Raw genomic sequence first — 23,250 nt, 5'->3', positions numbered from 1 at the left:
CCCCTCACCGATAGACAGTTGCGGAAACTAGGATGCAAGAACCTTTCCTGGATGGGGTTTTGATTTTCGCGAAAAGTGTGTCAGCTTTGCTTTCAGGATGAGTCTGATTTCCCAAAAATGCATTTTGAACAATTTAAAGATTTGATCTGCGTTGGCCGGGAATCGAACCCAGGACAACTGCTTGGAAGGCAGCTATGCTCACCACTATACCACCAACGCCTGCCTGTCTGGGCTATGTGATGGAGCGTCCCTTAGAAATAAGAATAAGTCATTGGCTGGGAATGAAAAAAGCTTGCGTTTGACGCAGAAGCAGTTCGCATCATGAGGTCTTGCCGGTCAGCCCAACATTTCCCCGGGACCCCTTAAAAAAGGAGCTTGGTTTTAAGTTTGGTTTGATTGAACAGTACATTTTGTTGGCTGGGCTGGGACCCTCTCCTATTTAGCGCAAGAGTGGAACGAGGCAGCAAGTTCAAGGAATGACATTGCATCCAGGCACTTACAGCTCTTTGTGCCCTAATGCCATGACACAAAAACATAATTTGAAAAAACTTAGCAGAGGATGGTTTCGATCCATCGACCTCTGGGTTATGGGCCCAGCACGCTTCCGCTGCGCCACTCTGCTGGTTGGAGAACAAGAGCTTTTCTGGGCTTTTACAGCCTACAAACCGACAACCCTAGACCCAGTTTCGAGTGAAGCGGGCAGTAGGCCTTACAAAGCCAAACAACCTGCAACCACGCACTCCCATCCCATGGCCTTTTGCAGACAGGCCTCATTTCTCTAGCTCACACCCTAACTGCCAACACCCCTTCCCCTTCTCTCTCTGTCTCTCTCTCTCTGTCTCTCTCTCTCATTCTCTCTCTCTCTCTCGCAAATAGATACTTTACTTCCCAGGTGCAACAAAACAAGCCTTCTCGAGCTGGCAGATATGGGAAGGAAGGAAGGAAGGAAGGGCCAGTTTGGAAACTCAACTCAATTACCATAAATCCCCTGCTAAGGGTTATGGGAGGGAGGAATGAAGGAACTTTGCTTCAGGGAAAGGGCTGCTGCTGCTTCAGCATGTGAGGAGCGCAGCCACACGTTTCACCTTCCTCAGTATGTTGGTTTACAGGATGAGAGAGATCCTGAAACCTCACTCTAATAGGCTGAGGTGCTGTGCTCGGTGGCCTGCTGGGACCTTTGCCCGTCAGGGCAAGGCGAATAGGCCTTTGTCAGGCCTTCGTCAGGGCGGGGCCAGGAGCCCTGCTCGCTTCAATCCCCTCACCGATAGACAGTTGCAGAAACTAGGATGCAAGAACCTTTCCTGGATGGGGTTTTGATTTTCGCGAAAAGCGTGTCAGCTTTGCTTTCAGCATGAGTCTGATTTCCCAAAAATGCATTTTGAACAATTTAAAGATTTGATCTGGGTTGGCCGGGAATCAAACCCAGGTCAACTGCTTGGAAGGCAGCTATGCTCACCACTATACCACCAACGCCTGCCTGTCTGGGATATGTGATGGAGCGCCCCTTAGAAATAAGAATAAGTCATTGGCTGGGAATGAAAAAAGCTTGCGTTTGACGCAGAAGCAGTTCGCATCATGAGGTCTTGCCGGTCAGCCCAACATTTCCCCGGGACCCCTTAAAAAAGGAGCTTGGTTTTAAGTTTGGTTTGATTGAACAGTACATTTTGTTGGCTGGGCTGGGACCCTCTCCTATTTAGCGCAAGAGTGGAACGAGGCAGCAAGTTCAAGGAATGACATTGCATCCAGGCACTTACAGCTCTTTGTGCCCTAATGCCATGACACAAAAACATAATTTGAAAAAACTTAGCAGAGGATGGTTTCGATCCATCGACCTCTGGGTTATGGGCCCAGCACGCTTCCGCTGCGCCACTCTGCTGGTTGGAGAACAAGACCTTTTCTGGGCTTTTACAGCCTACAAACCGACAACCCTAGACCCAGTTTCGAGTGAAGCGGGCAGTAGGCCTTACAAAGCCAAACAAACTGCAACCACGCACTCCATCCCATGGCCTTTTGCAGACAGGCCTCATTTCTCTAGCTCACACCCTAACTGCCAACACCCCTTCCCCTTCTCTCTCTGTCTCTCTCTCTCTGTCTCTCTCTCTCATTCTCTCTCTCTCGCAAGTAGATACTTTACTTCCCAGGTGCAATAAAACAAGCCTTCTCGAGCTGGCAGATATGGGAAGGAAAGAAGGAAGGGCCAGTTTGGAAACTCAACTCAATTACCATAAATCCCCTGCTAAGGGTTATGGGGGGGAGGAATGAAGGAACTTTGCTTCAGGGAAAGGGCTGCTGCTGCTTCAGCATGTGAGGAGTGCAGCCACACGTTTCACCTTCCTCAGTATGTTGGTTTACAGGATGAGAGAGATCCTGAAACCTCACTCTAATAGGCTGAGGTGCTGTGCTCGGTGGCCTGCTGGGACCTTTGCCCGTCAGGGCAAGGCGAATAGGCCTTTGTCAGGCCTTCGTCAGGGCTTTGTCGGGGAGGGGCCAGGAGCCCTGCTCGCTTCAATCCCCTCACCGATAGACAGTTGCAGAAACTAGGATGCAAGAACCTTTCCTGGATGGGGTTTTGAATTTTTCGCGAAAAGTGTGTCAGCTTTGCTTTCAGCATGAGTCTGATTTCCCAAAAATGCATTTTGAACAATTTAAAGATTTGATCTGAGTTGGCAGGGAATCGAACCCGGGTCAATTACTTGGAAGGCAGCTATGCTCACCACTATACCACCAACGCCTGCCTGTCTGGGCTATGTGATGGAGCGCCCCTTAGAAATAAGAATAAGTCATTGGCTGGGAATGAAAAAAGCTTGCGTTTGACCCAGAAGCAGTTCACATCATGAGGTCTTGCCGGTCAGCCCAACATTTCCCCGGGACCCCTTAAAAAAGGAGCTTGGTTTTAAGTTTGGTTTGATTGAACAGTACATTTTGTTGGCTGGACTGGGACCCTCTCCTATTTAGCGCAAGAGTGGAACGAGGCAGCAAGTTCAAGGAATGACATTGCATCCAGGCACTTACAGCTCTTTGTGCCCTAATGCCATGACACAAAAACATAATTTGAAAAAACTTAGCAGAGGATGGTTTCGATCCATCGACCTCTGGGTTATGGGCCCAGCACGCTTCCGCTGCGCCACTCTGCTGGTTGGAGAACAAGAGCTTTTCTGGGCTTTTACAGCCTACAAACCGACAACCCTAGACCCAGTTTCGAGTGAAGCGGGCAGTAGGCCTTACAAAGCCAAACAACCTGTAACCACGCACTCCCATCCCATGGCCTTTTGCAGACAGGCCTCATTTCTCTAGAATAAGAATAAGAATAAGAATAAGTCATTGGCTGGGAATGAAAAAAGCTTGCGTTTGACGCAGAAGCAGTTCGCATCATGAGGTCTTGCCGGTCAGCCCAACATTTCCCCGGGACCCCTTAAAAAAGGAGCTTGGTTTTAAGTTTGGTTTGATTGAACAGTACATTTTGTTGGCTGGGCTGGGACCCTCTCCTATTTAGCGCAAGAGTGGAAGGAGGCAGCAAGTTCAAGGAATGACATTGCATTTTGTCGGGGAGGGGCCAGGAGCCCTGCTCGCTTCAATCCCCTCACCGATAGACAGTTGCAGAAACTAGGATGCAAGAACCTTTCCTGGATGGGGTTTTGATTTTCACGAAAAGTGTGTCAGCTTTGCTTTCAGCATGAGTCTGATTTCCAAAAAATGCATTTTGAACAATTTAAAGGTTTGCCGGTCAGCCCAACATTTCCCCGGGACCCCTTAAAAAAGGAGCTTGGTTTTAAGTTTGGTTTGATTGAACAGTACATTTTGTTGGCTGGACTGGGACCCTCTCCTATTTAGCGCAAGAGTGGAACGAGGCAGCAAGTTCAAGGAATGACATTGCATCCAGGCACTTACAGCTCTTTGTGCCCTAATGCCATGACACAAAAACATAATTTGAAAAAACTTAGCAGAGGATGGTTTCGATCCATCGACCTCTGGGTTATGGGCCCAGCACGCTTCCGCTGCGCCGCTCTGCTGGTTGGAGAACAAGAGCTTTTCTGGGCTTTTACAGCCTACAAACCGACAACCCTAGACCCAGTTTCGAGTGAAGCGGGCAGTAGGCCTTACAAAGCCAAACAACCTGTAACCACGCACTCCCATCCCATGGCCTTTTGCAGACAGGCCTCATTTCTCTAGAATAAGAATAAGAATAAGAATAAGAATAAGTCATTGGCTGGGAATGAAAAAAGCTTGCGTTTGACGCAGAAGCAGTTTGCATCATGAGGTCTTGCCGGTCAACCCAACATTTCCCCGGGACCCCTTAAAAAAGGAGCTTGGTTTTAAGTTTGGTTTGATTGAACAGTACATTTTGTTGGCTGGGCTGGGACCCTCTCCTATTTAGCGCAAGAGTGGAAGGAGGCAGCAAGTTCAAGGAATGACATTGCATTTTGTCGGGGAGGGGCCAGGAGCCCTGCTCGCTTCAATCCCCTCACCGATAGACAGTTGCAGAAACTAGGATGCAAGAACCTTTCCTGGATGGGGTTTTGATTTTCACGAAAAGTGTGTCAGCTTTGCTTTCAGCATGAGTCTGATTTCCAAAAAATGCATTTTGAACAATTTAAAGGTTTGATCTGCGTTGGCCGGGAATCGAACCCAGGTCAACTGCTTGGAAGGCAGCTATGCTCACCACTATACCACCAACGCCTGCCTGTCTGGGCTATCTGATGGAGCGCCCCTTAGAAATAAGAATAAGTCATTGGCTGGGAATGAAAAAAGCTTGCGTTTGACGCAGAAGCAGTTCGCATCATGAGGTCTTGCCGGTCAGCCCAACATTTCCCCGGGACCCCTTAAAAAAGGAGCTTGGTTTTAAGTTTGGTTTGATTGAACAGTACATTTTGTTGGCTGGGCTGGGACCCTCTCCTATTTAGCGCAAGAGTGGAACGAGGCAGCAAGTTCAAGGAATGACATTGCATCCAGGCACTTACAGCTCTTTGTGCCCTAATGCCATGACACAAAAACATAATTTGAAAAAACTTAGCAGAGGATGGTTTCGATCCATCGACCTCTGGGTTATGGGCCCAGCACGCTTCCGCTGCGCCACTCTGCTGGTTGGAGAACAAGAGCTTTTCTGGGCTTTTACAGCCTACAAACCGACAACCCTAGACCCAGTTTCGAGTGAAGCGGGCAGTAGGCCTTACAAAGCCAAACAAACTGCAACCACGCACTCCCATCCCATGGCCTTTTGCAGACAGGCCTCATTTCTCTAGCTCACACCCTAACTGCCAACACCCCTTCCCCTTCTCTCTCTGTCTCTCTCTCTCTGTCTCTCTCTCTCATTCTCTCTCTCTCGCAAGTAGATACTTTACTTCCCAGGTGCAACAAAACAAGCCTTCTCGAGCTGGCAGATATGGGAAGGAAGGAAGGAAGGGCCAGTTTGGAAACTCAACTCAATTACCATAAATCCCCTGCTAAGGGTTATGGGGGGGAGGAATGAAGGAACTTTGCTTCAGGGAAAGGGCTGCTGCTGCTTCAGCATGTGAGGAGCGCAGCCACACGTTTCACCTTCCTCAGTATGTTGGTTTACAGGATGAGAGAGATCCTGAAACCTCACTCTAATAGGCTGAGGTGCTGTGCTCGGTGGCCTGCTGGGACCTTTGCCCGTCAGGGCAAGGCGAATAGGCCTTTGTCAGGCCTTCGTCAGGGCTTTGTCGGGGAGGAGCCCTGCTCGCTTCAATCCCCTCACCGATAGACAGTTGCAGAAACTAGGATGCAAGAACCTTTCCTGGATGGGGTTTTGATTTTCACGAAAAGTGTGTCAGCTTTGCTTTCAGCATGAGTCTGATTTCCCAAAAATGCATTTTGAACAATTTAAAGATTTGATCTGCGTTGGCCGGGAATCGAACCCGGGTCAACTGCTTGGAAGGCAGCTATGCTCACCACTATACCACCAACGCCTGCCTGTCTGGACTATCTGATGAAGCGCCCCTTAGAAATAACAATAAGTCATTGGCTGGGAATGAAAAAAGCTTGCGTTTGACGCAGAAGCAGTTCGCATCATGAGGTCTTGCTGGTCAGCCCAACATTTCCCCGGGACCCCTTAAAAAAGGAGCTTGGTTTTAAGTTTGGTTTGATTGAACAGTACATTTTGTTGGCTGGGCTGGGACCCTCTCCTATTTAGCGCAAGAGTGGAACGAGGCAGCAAGTTCAAGGAATGACATTGCATCCAGGCACTTACAGCTCTTTGTGCCCTAATGCCATGACACAAAAACATAATTTGAAAAAACTTAGCAGAGGATGGTTTCGATCCATCGACCTCTGGGTTATGGGCCCAGCACGCTTCCGCTGCGCCACTCTGCTGGCTGGAGAACGAGAGCTTTTCGGGGCTTTTACAGCCTACAAACCGACAACCCTAGACCCAGTTTCGAGTGAAGCGGGCAGTAGGCCTTACAAAGCCAAACAACCTGCAACCACGCACTCCCATCCCATGGCCTTTTGCAGACAGGCCTCATTTCTCTAGCTCACACCCTAACTGCCAACACCCCTTCCCCTTCTCTCTCTGTCTCTCTCTCTCTGTCTCTCTCTCTCATTCTCTCTCTCTCGCAAATAGATACTTTACTTCCCAGGTGCAACAAAACAAGCCTTCTCGAGCTGGCAGATATGGGAAGGAAGGAAGGAAGGGCCAGTTTGGAAACTCAACTCAATTACCATAAATCCCCTGCTAAGGGTTATGGGAGGGAGGAATGAAGGAACTTTGCTTCAGGGAAAGGGCTGCTGCTGCTTCAGCATGTGAGGAGCGCAGCCACACGTTTCACCTTCCTCAGTATGTTGGTTTACAGGATGAGAGAGATCCTGAAACCTCACTCTAATAGGCTGAGGTGCTGTGCTTGGTGGCCTGCTGGGACCTTTGCCCGTCAGGGCAAGGCGAATAGGCCTTCGTCAGGGCTTTGTCGGGGAGGGGCCAGGAGCCCTGCTCGCTTCAATCCCCTCACCGATAGACAGTTGCGGAAACTAGGATGCAAGAACCTTTCCTGGATGGGGTTTTGATTTTCGCGAAAAGTGTGTCAGCTTTGCTTTCAGCATGAGTCTGATTTCCCAAAAATGCATTTTGAACAATTTAAAGATTTGATCTGCGTTGGCTGGGACAACTGCTTGGAAGGCAGCTATGCTCACCACTATACCACCAACGCCTGCCTGTCTGGGCTATGTGATGGAGCGCCCCTTAGAAATAATAATAAGTCATTGGCTGGGAATGAAAAAAGCTTGCGTTTGACGCAGAAGCAGTTCGCATCATGAGGTCTTGCCGGTCAGCCCAACATTTCCCCGGGACCCCTTAAAAAAGGAGCTTGGTTTTAAGTTTGGTTTGATTGAACAGTACATTTTGTTGGCTGGGCTGGGACCCTCTCCTATTTAGCGCAAGAGTGGAACGAGGCAGCAAGTTCAAGGAATGACATTGCATCCAGGCACTTACAGCTCTTTGTGCCCTAATGCCATGACACAAAAACATAATTTGAAAAAACTTAGCAGAGGATGGTTTCTATCCATCGACCTCTGGGTTATGGGCCCAGCACGCTTCCGCTGCGCCACTCTGCTGGTTGGAGAACAAGAGCTTTTCTGGGCTTTTACAGCCTACAAACCAACAACCCTAGACCCAGTTTCGAGTGAAGCGGGCAGTAGGCCTTACAAAGCCAAACAACCTGCAACCACGCACTCCCATCCCATGGCCTTTTGCAGACAGGCCTCATTTCTCTAGCTCACACCCTAACTGCCAACACCCCTTCCCCTTCTCTCTCTGTCTCTCTCTCTCATTCTCTCTCTCTCGCAAATAGATACTTTACTTCCCAGGTGCAACAAAACAAGCCTTCTCGAGCTGGCAGATATGGGAAGGAAGGAAGGAAGGGCCAGTTTGGAAACTCAACTCAATTACCATAAATCCCCTGCTAAGGGTTATGGGAGGGAGGAATGAAGGAACTTTGCTTCAGGGAAAGGGCTGCTGCTGCTTCAGCATGTGAGGAGCGCAGCCACACGTTTCACCTTCCTCAGTATGTTGGTTTACAGGATGAGAGAGATCCTGAAACCTCACTCTAATAGGCTGAGGTGCTGTGCTCGGTGGCCTGCTGGGACCTTTGCCCGTCAGGGCAAGGCGAATAGGCCTTCGTCAGGGCTTTGTCGGGGAGGGGCCAGGAGCTCTGCTCGCTTCAATCCCCTCACCGATAGACAGTTGCGGAAACTAGGATGCAAGAACCTTTCCTGGATGGGGTTTTGATTTTCGCGAAAAGTGTGTCAGCTTTGCTTTCAGCATGAGTCTGATTTCCCAAAAATGCATTTTGAACGATTTAAAGATTTGATCTGCGTTGGCTGGGAATCGAACCCGGGACAACTGCTTGGAAGGCAGCTATGCTCACCACTATACCACCAACGCCTGCCTGTCTGGGCTATGTGATGGAGCGCCCCTTAGAAATAAGAATAAGTCATTGGCTGGGAATGAAAAAAGCTTGCGTTTGACCCAGAAGCAGTTCGCATCATGAGGTCTTGCCGGTCAGCCCAACATTTCCCCGGGACCCCTTAAAAAAGGAGCTTGGTTTTAAGATTGGTTTGATTGAACAGTACATTTTGTTGGCTGGGCTGGGACCCTCTCCTATTTAGCGCAAGAGTGGAACGAGGCAGCAAGTTCAAGGAATGACATTGCATCCAGGCACTTACAGCTCTTTGTGCCCTAATGCCATGACACAAAAACATAATTTGAAAAAACTTAGCAGAGGATGGTTTCGATCCATCAATCTCTGGGTTATGGGCCCAGCACGCTTCCGCTGCGCCACTCTGCTGGTTGGAGAACAAGAGCTTTTCTGGGCTTTTACAGCCTACAAACTGACAACCCTAGACCCAGTTTCGAGTGAAGCGGGCAGTAGGCCTTACAAAGCCAAACAACCTGCAACCACGCACTCCCATCCCATGGCCTTTTGCAGACAGGCCTCATTTCTCTAGCTCACACCCTAACTGCCAACACCCCTTCCCCTTCTCTCTCTGTCTCTCTCTCTCATTCTCTCCCTCTCGCAAATAGATACTTTACTTCCCAGGTGCAACAAAACAAGCCTTCTCGAGCTGACAGATATGGGAAGGAAGGAAGGAAGGGCCAGTTTGGAAACTCAACTCAATTACCATAAATCCCCTGCTAAGGGTTATGGGAGGGAGGAATGAAGGAACTTTGCTTCAGGGAAAGGGCTGCTGCTGCTTCAGCATGTGAGGAGCGCAGCCACACGTTTCACCTTCCTCAGTATGTTGGTTTACAGGATGAGAGAGATCCTGAAACCTCACTCTAATAGGCTGAGGTGCTGTGCTCGGTGGCCTGCTGGGACCTTTGCCCGTCAGGGCAAGGCGAATAGGCCTTTGTCAGGGCTTTGTCGGGGAGGGGCCAGGAGCCCTGCTCGCTTCAATCCCCTCACCGATAGACAGTTGCAGAAACTAGGATGCAAGAACCTTTCCTGGATGGGGTTTTGATTTTCGCGAAAAGCGTGTCAGCTTTGCTTTCAGCATGAGTCTGATTTCCCAAAAATGCATTTTGAACAATTTAAAGATTTGATCTGCGTTGGCCGGGAATCGAACCCGGGTCAACTGCTTGGAAGGCAGCTATGCTCACCACTATACCACCAACGCCTGCCTGTCTGGGCTATGTGATGGAGCGCCCCTTAGAAATAATAATAAGTCATTGGCTGGGAATGAAAAAAGCTTGCGTTTGACGCAGAAGCAGTTCGCATCATGAGGTCTTGCCGGTCAGCCCAACATTTCCCCGGGACCCCTTAAAAAAGGAGCTTGGTTTTAAGTTTGGTTTGATTGAACAGTACATTTTGTTGGCTGGGCTGGCACCCTCTCCTATTTAGCGCAAGAGTGGAACGAGGCAGCAAGTTCAAGGAATGACATTGCATCCAGGCACTTACAGCTCTTTGTGCCCTAATGCCATGACACAAAAACATAATTTGAAAAAAGTTAGCAGAGGATGGTTTCGATCCATCGACCTCTGGGTTATGGGCCCAGCACGCTTCCGCTGCGCCACTCTGCTGGATGGAGAACAAGAGCTTTTCTGGGCTTTTACAGCCTACAAACCGACAACCCTAGACCCAGTTTCGAGTGAAGCGGGCAGTAGGCCTTACAAAGCCAAACAAACTGCAACCTCGCACTCCCATCCCATGGCCTTTTGCAGACAGGCCTCATTTCTCTAGCTCACACCCTAACTGCCAACACCCCTTCCCCTTCTCTCTCTGTCTCTCTCTCTCTGTCTCTCTCTCTCATTCTCTCTCTCTCGCAAGTAGATACTTTACTTCCCAGGTGCAACAAAACAAGCCTTCTCGAGCTGGCAGATATGGGAAGGAAGGAAGGGCCAGTTTGGAAACTCAACTCAATTACCATAAATCCCCTGCTAAGGGTTATGGGGGGGAGGAATGAAGGAACTTTGCTTCAGGGAAAGGGCTGCTGCTGCTTCAGCATGTGAGGAGCACAGCCACACGTTTCACCTTCCTCAGTATGTTGGTTTACAGGATGAGAGAGATCCTGAAACCTCACTCTAATAGGCTGAGGTGCTGTGCTCGGTGGCCTGCTGGGACCTTTGCCCGTCAGGGCAAGGCGAATAGGCCTTTGTCAGGCCTTCGTCAGGGCTTTGTCGGGGAGGGGCCAGGAGCCCTGCTCGCTTCAATCCCCTCACCGATAGACAGTTGCAGAAACTAGGATGCAAGAACCTTTCCTGGATGGGGTTTTGATTTTCACGAAAAGTGTGTCAGCTTTGCTTTCAACATGAGTCTGATTTCCAAAAAATGCATTTTGAACAATTGAAAGATTTGATCTGCGTTGGCCGTGAATCGAACCCGGGTCAATTGCTTGGAAGGCAGCTATGCTCACCACTATACCACCAACGCCTGCCTGTCTGGACTATCTGATGAAGCGCCCCTTAGAAATAACAATAAGTCATTGGCTGGGAATGAAAAAAGCTTGCGTTTGACGCAGAAGCAGTTCGCATCATGAGGTCTTGCCGGTCAGCCCAACATTTCCCCGGGACCCCTTAAAAAAGGAGCTTGGTTTTAAGTTTGGTTTGATTGAACAGTACATTTTGTTGGCTGGGCTGGGACCCTCTCCTATTTAGCGCAAGAGTGGAACGAGGCAGCAAGTTCAAGGAATGACATTGCATCCAGGCACTTACAGCTCTTTGTGCCCTAATGCCATGACACAAAAACATAATTTGAAAAAACTTAGCAGAGGATGGTTTCGATCCATCGACCTCTGGGTTATGGGCCCAGCACGCTTCCGCTGCGCCACTCTGCTGGCTGGAGAACGAGAGCTTTTCGGGGCTTTTACAGCCTACAAACCGACAACCCTAGACCCAGTTTCGAGTGAAGCGGGCAGTAGGCCTTACAAAGCCAAACAACCTGCAACCACGCACTCCCATCCCATGGCCTTTTGCAGACAGGCCTCATTTCTCTAGCTCACACCCTAACTGCCAACACCCCTTCCCCTTCTCTCTCTGTCTCTCTCTCTCTGTCTCTCTCTCTCATTCTCTCTCTCTCGCAAATAGATACTTTACTTCCCAGGTGCAACAAAACAAGCCTTCTCGAGCTGGCAGATATGGGAAGGAAGGAAGGAAGGGCCAGTTTGGAAACTCAACTCAATTACCATAAATCCCCTGCTAAGGGTTATGGGAGGGAGGAATGAAGGAACTTTGCTTCAGGGAAAGGGCTGCTGCTGCTTCTGCATGTGAGGAGCGCAGCCACACGTTTCACGTTCCTCAGTATGTTGGTTTACAGGATGAGAGAGATCCTGAAACCTCACTCTAATAGGCTGAGGTGCTGTGCTCGCTGGCCTGCTGGGACCTTTGCCCGTCAGGGCAAGGCGAATAGGCCTTCGTCAGGGCTTTGTCGGGGAGGGGCCAGGAGCCCTGCTCGCTTCAATCCCCTCACCGATAGACAGTTGCGGAAACTAGGATGCAAGAACCTTTCCTGGATGGGGTTTTGATTTTCGCGAAAAGTGTGTCAGCTTTGCTTTCAGCATGAGTCTGATTTCCCAAAAATGCATTTTGAACAATTTAAAGATTTGATCTGCGTTGGCTGGGAATCGAACCCGGGACAACTGCTTGGAAGGCAGCTATGCTCACCACTATACCACCAACGCCTGCCTGTCTGGGCTATGTGATGGAGCGCCCCTTAGAAATAAGAATAAGTCATTGGCTGGGAATGAAAAAAGCTTGCGTTTGACGCAGAAGCAGTTCGCATCATGAGGTCTTGCCGGTCAGCCCAACATTTCCCCGGGACCCCTTAAAAAAGGAGCTTGGTTTTAAGTTTGGTTTGATTGAACAGTACATTTTGTTGGCTGGGCTGGGACCCTCTCCTATTTCGCGCAAGAGTGGAACGAGGCAGCAAGTTCAAGGAATGACATTGCATCCAGGCACTTACAGCTCTTTGTGCCCTAATGCCATGACACAAAAACATAATTTGAAAAAACTTAGCAGAGGATGGTTTCGATCCATCGACCTCTGGGTTATGGGCCCAGCACGCTTCTGCTGTTCTGCTGGTTGGAGAACAAGAGCTTTTCTGGGCTTTTACAGCCTACAAACCGACAACCCTAGACCCAGTTTCGAGTGAAGCGGGCAGTAGGCCTTACAAAGCCAAACAACTGAAACCACGCACTCCCATCCCATGGCCTTTTGCAGACAGGCCTCATTTCTCTAGCTCACACCCTAACTGCCAACACCCCTTCCCCTTCTCTCTCTGTCTCTCTCTCTCTGTCTCTCTCTCTCATTCTCTCTCTCTCGCAAGTAGATACTTTACTTCCCAGGTGCAACAAAACAAGCCTTCTCGAGCTGGCAGATATGGGAAGGAAGGAAGGAAGGGCCAGTTTGGAAACTCAACTCAATTACCATAAATCCCCTGCTAAGGGTTATGGGGGGGAGGAATGAAGGAACTTTGCTTCAGGGAAAGGGCTGCTGCTGCTTCAGCATGTGAGGAGCGCAGCCACACGTTTCACCTTCCTCAGTATGTTGGTTTACAGGATGAGAGAGATCCTGAAACCTCACTCTAATAGGCTGAGGTGCTGTGCTCGGTGGCCTGCTGGGACCTTTGCCCGTCAGGGCAAGGCGAATAGGCCTTTGTCAGGCCTTCGTCAGGGCTTTGTCGGGGAGGGGCCAGGAGCCCTGCTCGCTTCAATCCCCTCACCGATAGACAGTTGCAGAAACTAGGATGCAAGAACCTTTCCTGGATGGGGTTTTGATTTTCGCGAAAAGTGTGTCAGCTTTGCTTTCAGCATGAGTCTGATTTCCCAAAAATGCATTTTGAACAATTTAAAGATTTGATCTGCGTTGGCCGGGAATCGAACCGGGGTCAACTGTTTGGAAGGCAGCTATGCTCACCACTATACCACCAACGCCTGCCTGTCTGGGCTATGTGATTGAGCGCCCCTTAGAAATAAGAATAAGTCATTGGCTGGGAATGAAAAAAGCTTGCGTTTGACCCAGAAGCAGTTCGCATCATGAGGTCTTGCCGGTCAGCCCAACATTTCCCCGGGACCCCTTAAAAAAGGAGCTTGGTTTTAAGTTTGGTTTGATTGAACAGTACATTTTGTTGGCTGGGCTGGGACCCTCTCCTATTTAGCGCAAGAGTGGAACGAGGCAGCAAGTTCAAGGAATGACATTGCATCCAGGCACTTACAGCTCTTTGTGCCCTAATGCCATGACACAAAAACATAATTTGAAAAAACTTAGCAGAGGATGGTTTCGATCCATCGACCTCTGGGTTATGGGCCCAGCACGCTTCCGCTGCGCCACTCTGCTGGTTGGAGAACAAGAGCTTTTCTGGGCTTTTACAGCCTACAAACCGGCAACCCTAGACCCAGTTTCGAGTGAAGCGGGCAGTAGGCCTTACAAAGCCAAACAACCTGTAACCACGCACTCCCATCCCATGGCCTTTTGCAGACAGGCCTCATTTCTCTAGAATAAGAATAAGAATAAGAATAAGTCATTGGCTGGGAATGAAAAAAGCTTGCGTTTGACGCAGAAGCAGTTCGCATCATGAGGTCTTGCCGGTCAGCCCAACATTTCCCCGGGACCCCTTAAAAAAGGAGCTTGGTTTTAAGTTTGGTTTGATTGAACAGTACATTTTGTTGGCTGGGCTGGGACCCTCTCCTATTTAGCGCAAGAGTGGAACGAGGCAGCAAGTTCAAGGAATGATATTGCATTTTGTCGGGGAGGGGCCAGGAGCCCTGCTCGCTTCAATCCCCTCACCGATAGAGAGTTGCAGAAACTAGGATGCAAGAACCTTTCCTGGATGGGGTTTTGATTTTCGCGAAAAGCGTGTCAGCTTTGCTTTCAGCATGAGTCTGATTTCCCAAAAATGCATTTTGAACAATTTAAAGATTTGATCTGCGTTGGCCGGGAATCGAACCTGGGTCAACTGCTTGGAAGACAGCTATGCTCACCATACAAACCGACAACCCTAGACCCAGTTTCGAGTGAAGCGGGCAGTAGGCCTTACAAAGCCAAACAACCTGTAACCACGCACTCCCATCCCATGGCCTTTTGCAGACAGGCCTCATTTCTCTAGAATAAGAATAAGAATAAGTCATTGGCTGGGAATGAAAAAAGCTTGCGTTTGACGCAGAAGCAGTTCGCATCATGAGGTCTTGCCGGTCAGCCCAACATTTCCCCGGGACCCCTTAAAAAAGGAGCTTGGTTTTAAGTTTGGTTTGATTGAACAGTACATTTTGTTGGCTGGGCTGGGACCCTCTCCTATTTAGCGCAAGAGTGGAACGAGGCAGCAAGTTCAAGGAATGACATTGCATTTTGTCGGGGAGGGGCCAGGAGCCCTGCTCGCTTCAATCCCCTCACTGATAGACAGTTGCAGAAACTAGGATGCAAGAACCTTTCCTGGATGGGGTTTTGATTTTCACGAAAAGTGTGTCAGCTTTGCTTTCAGCATGAGTCTGATTTCCAAAAAATGCATTTTAAACAATTTAAAGATTTGATCTGCGTTGGCCGGGAATCGAACCCGGGTCAACTGCTGGGAAGGCAGCTATGCTCACCACTATACCACCAACGCCTGTCTATCTGGGCTGTCTGATGGAGCGCCCCTTAGAAATAAGAATAAGTCATTGGCTGGGAATGAAAAAAGCTTGCGTTTGACGCAGAAGCAGTTCGCATCATGAGGTCTTGCCGGTCAGCCCAACATTTCCCCGGGACCCCTTAAAAAAGGAGCTTGGTTTTAAGTTTGGTTTGATTGAACAGTACATTTTGTTGGCTGGGCTGGGACCCTCTCCTATTTAGCGCAAGAGTGGAACGAGGCAGCAAGTTCAAGGAATGACATTGCAACCAGGCACTTACAGCTCTTTGTGCCCTAATGCCATGACACAAAAACATAATTTGAAAAAACTTAGCAGAGGATGGTTTGGATCCATCGACCTCTGGGTTACGGGCCCAGCACGCTTCTGCTGCGCCACTCTGCTGGTTGGAGAACAAGAGCTTTTCTGGGCTTTTACAGCCTACAAACCGACAACCCTAGACCCAGTTTCGAGTGAAGCGGGCAGTAGGCCTTACAAAGCCAAACAACTGAAACCACGCACTCCCATCCCATGGCCTTTTGCAGACAGGCCTCATTTCTCTAGCTCACACCCTAACTGCCAACACCCCTTCCCCTTCTCTCTCTGTCTCTCTCTCTCTGTCTCTCTCTCTCATTCTCTCTCTCTCGCAAGTAGATACTTTACTTCCCAGGTGCAACAAAACAAGCCTTCTCGAGCTGGCAGATATGGGAAGGAAGGAAGGAAGGGCCAGTTTGGAAACTCAACTCAATTACCATAAATCCCCTGCTAAGGGTTATGGGAGGGAGGAATGAAGGAACTTTGCTTCAGGGAAAGGGCTGCTGCTGCTTCAGCATGTGAGGAGCGCAGCCACACGTTTCACCTTCCTCAGTATGTTGGTTTACAGGATGAGAGAGATCCTGAAACCTCACTCTAATAGGCTGAGGTGCTGTGCTCAGTGGCCTGCTGGGACCTTTGCCCGTCAGGGCAAGGCGAATAGGCCTTTGTCAGGCCTTCGTCAGGGCTTTGTCGGGGAGGGGCCAGGAGCCCTGCTCGCTTCAATCCCCTCTTCGATAGACAATTGCAGATACTAGGATGCAAGAACCTTTCCTGGATGGGGTTTTGATTTTCGCGAAAAGCGTGTCAGCTTTGCTTTCAGCATGAGTCTGATTTCCCAAAAATGCATTTTGAACAATTTAAAGATTTGATCTGCGTTGGCCGGGAATCGAACCCGGGTCAACTGCTTGGAAGGCAGCTATGCTCACCACTATACCACCAACGCCTGCCTGTCTGGGCTATCTGATGGAGCGCCCCTTAGAAATAAGAATAAGTCATTGGCTGGGAATGAAAAAAGCTTGCGTTTGACGCAGAAGCAGTTCGCATCATGAGGTCTTGCCGGTCAGCCCAACATTTCCCCGGGACCCCTTAAAAAAGGAGCTTGGTTTTAAGTTTGGTTTGATTGAACAGTACATTTTGTTGGCTGGGCTGGGACCCTCTCCTATTTAGCGCAAGAGTGGAACGAGGCAGCAAGTTCAAGGAATGACATTGCATCCAGGCACTTACAGCTCTTTGTGCCCTAATGCCATGACACAAAAACATAATTTGAAAAAACTTAGCAGAGGATGGTTTCGATCCATCGACCTCTGGGTTATGGGCCCAGCACGCTTCCGCTGCGCCACTCTGCTGGTTGGAGCACAAGAGCTTTTCTGGGCTTTTACAGCCTACAAACTGACAACCCTAGACCCAGTTTCGAGTGAAGCGGGCAGTAGGCCTTACAAAGCCAAACAACCTGCAACCACGCACTCCCATCCCATGGCCTTTTGCAGACAGGCCTCATTTCTCTAGCTCACACCCTAACTGCCAACACCCCTTCCCCTTCTCTCTCTGTCTCTCTCTCTCATTCTCTCTCTCTCTCGCAAATAGATACTTTACTTCCCAGGTGCAACAAAACAAGCCTTCTCGAGCTGGCAGATATGGGAAGGAAGGAAGGAAGGGCCAGTTTGGAAACTCAACTCAATTACCATAAATCCCCTGCTAAGGGTTATGGGAGGGAGGAATGAAGGAACTTTGCTTCAGGGAAAGGGCTGCTGCTGCTTCAGCATGTGAGGAGCGCAGCCACACGTTTCACCTTCCTCAGTATGTTGGTTTACAGGATGAGAGAGATCCTGAAACCTCACTCTAATAGGCTGAGGTGCTGTGCTCGGTGGCCTGCTGGGACCTTTGCCCGTCAGGGCAAGGCGAATAGGCCTTTGTCAGGCCTTCGTCAGGGCTTTGTCGGGGAAGGGCCAGGAGCCCTGCTTGCTTCAATCCCCTCACCGATAGACAGTTGCAGAAACTAGGATGCAAGAACCTTTCCTGGATGGGGTTTTGATTTTCACGAAAAGTGTGTCAGCTTTGCTTTCAGCATGAGTCTGATTTCCAAAAAATGCATTTTGAACAATTTAAAGATTTGATCTGCGTTGGCCGGGAATCGAACCCGGGTCAACTGCTTGGAAGGCAGCTATGCTCACCACTATACCACCAACGCCTGCCTGTCTGGGCTATCTGATGGAGCGCCCCTTAGAAATAAGAATAAGTCATTGGCTGGGAATGAAAAAAGCTTGCGTTTGACGCAGAAGCAGTTCGCATCATGAGGTCTTGCCGGTCAGCCCAACATTTCCCCGGGACCCCTTAAAAAAGGAGCTTGGTTTAAGTTTGGTTTGATTGAACAGTACATTTTATTGGCTGGGCTGGGACCCTCTCCTATTTAGCGCAAGAGTGGAACGAGGCAGCAAGTTCAAGGAATGACATTGCATCCAGGCACTTACAGCTCTTTGTGCCCTAATGCCATGACACAAAAACATAATTTGAAAAAACTTAGCAGAGGATGGTTTCGATCCATCGACCTCTGGGTTATGGGCCCAGCACGCTTCCGCTGCGCCACTCTGCTGGTTGGAGAACAAGAGCTTTTCTGGGCTTTTACAGCCTACAAACCGACAACCCTAGACCCAGTTTCGAGTGAAGCGGGCAGTAGGCCTTACAAAGCCAAACAACCTGCAACCACGCACTCCCATCCCATGGCCTTTTGCAGACAGGCCTCATTTCTCTAGCTCACACCCTAACTGCCAACACCCCTTCCCCTTCTCTCTCTGTCTCTCTCTCTCTGTCTCTCTGTCTCTCTCTCTCATTCTCTCTCTCTCGCAAGTAGATACTTTACTTCCCAGGTGCAACCAAACAAGCCTTCTCGAGCTGGCAGATATGGGAAGGAAGGAAGGAAGGGCCAGTTTGGAAACTCAACTCAATTACCATAAATCCCCTGCTAAGGGTTATGGGGGGGAGGAATGAAGGAACTTTGCTTCAGGGAAAGGGCTGCTGCTGCTTCAGCATGTGAGGAGCGCAGCCACACGTTTCACCTTCCTCAGTATGTTGGTTTACAGGATGAGAGAGATCCTGAAACCTCACTCTAATAGGCTGAGGTGCTGTGCTCGGTGGCCTGCTGGGACCTTTGCCCGTCAGGGCAAGGCGAATAGGCCTTTGTCAGGCCTTCGTCAAGGCTTTGTCGGGGAGGGGCCAGGAGCCCTGCTCGCTTCAATCCCCTCACCGATAGACAGTTGCAGAAACTAGGATGCAAGAACCTTTCCTGGATGGGGTTTTGATTTTCGCGAAAAGTGTGTCAGCTTTGCTTTCAGCATGAGTCTGATTTCCCAAAAATGCATTTTGAACAATTTAAAGATTTGATCTGCGTTGGCCCGGAATCGAACCGGGGTCAACTGCTTGGAAGACAGCTATGCTCACCACTATACCACCAACGCCTGCCTGTCTGGGCTATGTGATGGAGCGCCCCTTAGAAATAAGAATAAGTCATTGGCTGGGAATGAAAAAAGCTTGCGTTTGACCCAGAAGCAGTTCGCATCATGAGGTCTTGCCGGTCAGCCCAACATTTCCCCGGGACCCCTTAAAAAAGGAGCTTGGTTTTAAGTTTGGTTTGATTGAACAGTACATTTTGTTGGCTGGGCTGGGACCCTCTCCTATTTAGCGCAAGAGTGGAACGAGGCAGCAAGTTCAAGGAATGACATTGCATCCAGGCACTTACAGCTCTTTGTGCCCTAATGCCATGACACAAAAACATAATTTGAAAAAACTTAGCAGAGGATGGTTTCGATCCATCGACCTCTGGGTTATGGGCCCAGCACGCTTCCGCTGCGCCACTCTGCTGGTTGGAGAACAAGAGCTTTTCTGGGCTTTTACAGCCTACAAACCGACAACCCTAGACCCAGTTTCGAGTGAAGCGGGCAGTAGGCCTTACAAAGCCAAACAACCTGCAACCACGCACTCCCATCCCATGGCCTTTTGCAGACAGGCCTCATTTCTCTAGCTCACACCCTAACTGCCAACACCCCTTCCCCTTCTCTCTCTGTCTCTCTCTCTCTGTCTCTCTCATTCTCTCTCTCTCGCAAGTAGATACTTTACTTCCCAGGTGCAACAAAACAAGCCTTCTCGAGCTGGCAGATATGGGAAGGAAGGAAGGAAGGGCCAGTTTGGAAACTCAACTCAATTACCATAAATCCCCTGCTAAGGGTTATGGGGGGGAGGAATGAAGGAACTTTGCTTCAGGGAAAGGGCTGCTGCTGCTTCAGCATGTGAGGAGCGCAGCCACACGTTTCACCTTCCTCAGTATGTTGGTTTACAGGATGAGAGAGATCCTGAAACCTCACTCTAATAGGCTGAGGTGCTGTGCTCGGTGGCCTGCTGGGACCTTTGCCCGTCAGGGCAAGGCGAATAGGCCTTTGTCAGGCCTTCGTCAGGGCTTTGTCGGGGAGGGGCCAGGAGCCCTGCTCGCTTCAATCCCCTCACCGATAGACAGTTGCAGAAACTAGGATGCAAGAACCTTTCCTGGATGGGGTTTTGATTTTCACGAAAAGTGTGTCAGCTTTGCTTTCAGCATGAGTCTGATTTCCAAAAAATGCATTTTGAACAATTTAAAGATTTGATCTGCGTTGGCCGGGAAAGGAACCCGGGTCAACTGTTTGGAAGGCAGCTATGCTCACCACTATACCACCAACGCCTGCCTGTCTGGGCTATCTGATGGAGCGCCCCTTAGAAATAAGAATAAGTCATTGGCTGGGAATGAAAAAAGCTTGCGCTTGACGCAGAAGCAGTTCGCATCATGAGGTCTTGCCGGTCAGCCCAACATTTCCCCGGGACCCCTTAAAAAAGGAGCTTGGTTTTAAGTTTGGTTTGATTGAACAGTACATTTTGTTGGCTGGGCTGGGACCCTCTCCTATTTAGCGCAAGAGTGGAACGAGGCAGCAAGTTCAAGGAATGACATTGCATCCAGGCACTTACAGCTCTTTGTGCCCTAATGCCATGACACAAAAACATAATTTGAAAAAACTTAGCAGAGGATGGTTTCGATCCATCGACCTCTGGGTTATGGGCCCAGCACGCTTCCGCTGCGCCACTCTGCTGGTTGGAGAACAAGAGCTTTTCTGGGCTTTTACAGCCTACAAACCGACAACCCTAGACCCAGTTTCGAGTGAAGCGGGCAGTAGGCCTTACAAAGCCAAACAACCTGCAACCACGCACTCCCATCCCATGGCCTTTTGCAGACAGGCCTCATTTCTCTAGCTCACACCCTAACTGCCAACACCCCTTCCCCTTCTCTCTCTGTCTCTCTCTCTCTGTCTCTCTCTCTCATTCTCTCTCTCTCGCAAATAGATACTTTACTTCCCAGGTGCAACAAAACAAGCCTTCTCGAGCTGGCAGATATGGGAAGGAAGGAAGGAAGGGCCAGTTTGGAAACTCAACTCAATTACCATAAATCCCCTGCTAAGGGTTATGGGAGGGAGGAATGAAGGAACTTTGCTTCAGGGAAAGGGCTGCTGCTGCTTCAGCATGTGAGGAGCACAGCCACACGTTTCACCTTCCTCAGTATGTTGGTTTACAGGATGAGAGAGATCCTGAAACCTCACTCTAATAGGCTGAGGTGCTGTGCTCGGTGGCCTGCTGGGACCTTTGCCCGTCAGGGCAAGGCGAATAGGCCTTTGTCAGGCCTTCGTCAGGGCTTTGTCGGGGAGGGGCCAGGAGCCCTGCTCGCTTCAATCCCCTCACCGATAGACAGTTGCAGAAACTAGGATGCAAGAACCTTTCCTGGATGGGGTTTTGATTTTCGCGAAAAGCGTGTCAGCTTTGCTTTCAGCATGAGTCTGATTTCCCAAAAATGCATTTTGAACAATTTAAAGATTTGATCGGCGTTGGCCGGGAATCGAACCCGGGTCAACTGCTTGGAAGGCAGCTATGCTCACCACTATACCACCAACGCCTGCCTGTCTGGGCTATGTGATGGAGCGCCCCTTAGAAATAATAATAAGTCATTGGCTGGGAATGAAAAAAGGTTGCGTTTGACGCAGAAGCAGTTCGCATCATGAGGTCTTGCCGGTCAGCCCAACATTTCCCCGGGACCCCTTAAAAAAGGAGCTTGGTTTTAAGTTTGGTTTGATTGAACAGTACATTTTGTTGGCTGGGCTGGGACCCTCTCCTATTTAGCGCAAGAGTGGAACGAGGCAGCAAGTTCAAGGAATGACATTGCATCCAGGCACTTACAGCTCTTTGTGCCCTAATGCCATGACACAAAAACATAATTTGAAAAAACTTAGCAGAGGATGGTTTCTATCCATCGACCTCTGGGTTATGGGCCCAGCACGCTTCCGCTGCGCCACTCTGCTGGTTGGAGAACAAGAGCTTTTCTGGGCTTTTACAGCCTACAAACCAACAACCCTAGACCCAGTTTCGAGTGAAGCGGGCAGTAGGCCTTACAAAGCCAAACAACCTGCAACCACGCACTCCCATCCCATGGCCTTTTGCAGACAGGCCTCATTTCTCTAGCTCACACCCTAACTGCCAACACCCCTTCCCCTTCTCTCTCTGTCTCTCTCTCTCTGTCTCTCTCTCTCATTCTCTCTCTCTCGCAAATAGATACTTTACTTCCCAGGTGCAACAAAACAAGCCTTCTCGAGCTGGCAGATATGGGAAGGAAGGAAGGAAGGGCCAGTTTGGAAACTCAACTCAATTACCATAAATCCCCTGCTAAGGGTTATGGGAGGGAGGAATGAAGGAACTTTGCTTCAGGGAAAGGGCTGCTGCTGCTTCAGCATGTGACGAGCGCAGCCACACGTTTCACCTTCCTCAGTATGTTGGTTTACAGGATGAGAGAGATCCTGAAACCTCACTCTAATAGGCTGAGGTGCTGTGCTCGGTGGCCTGCTGGGACCTTTGCCCGTCAGGGCAAGGCGAATAGGCCTTTGTCAGGCCTTCGTCAGGGCTTTGTCGGGGAGGGGCCAGGAGCCCTGCTCGCTTCAATCCCCTCACCGATAGACAGTTGCAGAAACTAGGATGCAAGAACCTTTCCTGGATGGGGTTTTGATTTTCGCGAAAAGCGTGTCAGCTTTGCTTTCAGCATGAGTCTGATTTCCCAAAAATGCATTTTGAACAATTTAAAGATTTGATCTGCGTTGGCTGGGAATCGAACCCGGGACAACTGCTTGGAAGGCAGCTATGCTCACCACTATACCACCAACGCCTGCCTGTCTGGGCTATGTGATGGAGCGCCCCTTAGAAATAAGAATAAGTCATTGGCTGGGAATGAAAAAAGCTTGCGTTTGACGCAGAAGCAGTTCGCATCATGAGGTCTTGCCGGTCAGCCCAACATTTCCCCGGGACCCCTTAAAAAAGGAGCTTGGTTTTAAGTTTGGTTTGATTGAACAGTACATTTTGTTGGCTGGGCTGGGACCCTCTCCTATTTAGCGCAAGAGTGGAACGAGGCAGCAAGTTCAAGGAATGACATTGCATCCAGGCACTTACAGCTCTTTGTGCCCTAATGCCATGACACAAAAACATAATTTGAAAAAAGTTAGCAGAGGATGGCTTCGATCCATCGACCTCTGGGTTATGGGCCCAGCACGCTTCCGCTGCGCCACTCTGCTGGTTGGAGAACAAGAGCTTTTCTGGGCTTTTACAGCCTACAAACCGACAACCCTAGACCCAGTTTCGAGTGAAGCGGGCAGTAGGCCTTACAAAGCCAAACAACCTGCAACCACGCACTCCCATCCCATGGCCTTTTGCAGACAGGCCTCATTTCTCTAGCTCACACCCTAACTGCCAACACCCCTTCCCCTTCTCTCTCTGTCTCTCTCTCTCTGTCTCTCTCTCTCATTCTCTCTCTCTCGCAAATAGATACTTTACTTCCCAGGTGCAACA

At 49.6% G+C, this 23,250-nt stretch overlaps 16 non-coding genes across 16 annotated transcripts; all 16 read right to left on the bottom strand.

Annotated features, from left to right (window-relative positions):
* Positions 1-550: 550 nt before the first annotated feature.
* On the bottom strand, positions 551-622 carry TRNAM-CAU (transfer RNA methionine (anticodon CAU)). Its single transcript has one exon. It is a non-coding gene; the product is annotated as a tRNA-Met (tRNA).
* Positions 623-1,804: 1,182 nt separating this feature from the next.
* TRNAM-CAU (transfer RNA methionine (anticodon CAU)) lies at positions 1,805-1,876 on the bottom strand. Its single transcript has one exon. It is a non-coding gene; the product is annotated as a tRNA-Met (tRNA).
* Positions 1,877-3,062: 1,186 nt separating this feature from the next.
* TRNAM-CAU (transfer RNA methionine (anticodon CAU)) lies at positions 3,063-3,134 on the bottom strand. Its single transcript has one exon. It is a non-coding gene; the product is annotated as a tRNA-Met (tRNA).
* Positions 3,135-5,008: 1,874 nt separating this feature from the next.
* Positions 5,009-5,080, bottom strand: TRNAM-CAU (transfer RNA methionine (anticodon CAU)). The gene has a single exon. It is a non-coding gene; the product is annotated as a tRNA-Met (tRNA).
* A 775-nt stretch (positions 5,081-5,855) lies between these two features.
* TRNAG-UCC (transfer RNA glycine (anticodon UCC)) lies at positions 5,856-5,927 on the bottom strand. Its single transcript has one exon. It is a non-coding gene; the product is annotated as a tRNA-Gly (tRNA).
* A 331-nt stretch (positions 5,928-6,258) lies between these two features.
* Positions 6,259-6,330, bottom strand: TRNAM-CAU (transfer RNA methionine (anticodon CAU)). Its single transcript has one exon. It is a non-coding gene; the product is annotated as a tRNA-Met (tRNA).
* A 3,222-nt stretch (positions 6,331-9,552) lies between these two features.
* TRNAG-UCC (transfer RNA glycine (anticodon UCC)) lies at positions 9,553-9,624 on the bottom strand. The gene has a single exon. It is a non-coding gene; the product is annotated as a tRNA-Gly (tRNA).
* Positions 9,625-9,955: 331 nt separating this feature from the next.
* On the bottom strand, positions 9,956-10,027 carry TRNAM-CAU (transfer RNA methionine (anticodon CAU)). Its single transcript has one exon. It is a non-coding gene; the product is annotated as a tRNA-Met (tRNA).
* Positions 10,028-11,208: 1,181 nt separating this feature from the next.
* On the bottom strand, positions 11,209-11,280 carry TRNAM-CAU (transfer RNA methionine (anticodon CAU)). Its single transcript has one exon. It is a non-coding gene; the product is annotated as a tRNA-Met (tRNA).
* Positions 11,281-13,705: 2,425 nt separating this feature from the next.
* Positions 13,706-13,777, bottom strand: TRNAM-CAU (transfer RNA methionine (anticodon CAU)). Its single transcript has one exon. It is a non-coding gene; the product is annotated as a tRNA-Met (tRNA).
* Positions 13,778-16,225: 2,448 nt separating this feature from the next.
* Positions 16,226-16,297, bottom strand: TRNAG-UCC (transfer RNA glycine (anticodon UCC)). Its single transcript has one exon. It is a non-coding gene; the product is annotated as a tRNA-Gly (tRNA).
* A 331-nt stretch (positions 16,298-16,628) lies between these two features.
* Positions 16,629-16,700, bottom strand: TRNAM-CAU (transfer RNA methionine (anticodon CAU)). The gene has a single exon. It is a non-coding gene; the product is annotated as a tRNA-Met (tRNA).
* Positions 16,701-17,470: 770 nt separating this feature from the next.
* Positions 17,471-17,542, bottom strand: TRNAG-UCC (transfer RNA glycine (anticodon UCC)). The gene has a single exon. It is a non-coding gene; the product is annotated as a tRNA-Gly (tRNA).
* Positions 17,543-17,872: 330 nt separating this feature from the next.
* On the bottom strand, positions 17,873-17,944 carry TRNAM-CAU (transfer RNA methionine (anticodon CAU)). Its single transcript has one exon. It is a non-coding gene; the product is annotated as a tRNA-Met (tRNA).
* A 1,193-nt stretch (positions 17,945-19,137) lies between these two features.
* On the bottom strand, positions 19,138-19,209 carry TRNAM-CAU (transfer RNA methionine (anticodon CAU)). Its single transcript has one exon. It is a non-coding gene; the product is annotated as a tRNA-Met (tRNA).
* A 1,181-nt stretch (positions 19,210-20,390) lies between these two features.
* Positions 20,391-20,462, bottom strand: TRNAM-CAU (transfer RNA methionine (anticodon CAU)). The gene has a single exon. It is a non-coding gene; the product is annotated as a tRNA-Met (tRNA).
* Between the last annotated feature and the right edge of the window lie 2,788 nt (positions 20,463-23,250).

Source organism: Ambystoma mexicanum, chromosome 6q (genome assembly GCF_040938575.1).
Source record: "Ambystoma mexicanum isolate Mex_15411 chromosome 6q, UKY_AmexF1_1, whole genome shotgun sequence".
Lineage (NCBI taxonomy): Eukaryota > Metazoa > Chordata > Amphibia > Caudata > Ambystomatidae > Ambystoma > Ambystoma mexicanum.
This window is presented reverse-complemented; position numbering and strand designations above follow the sequence as displayed.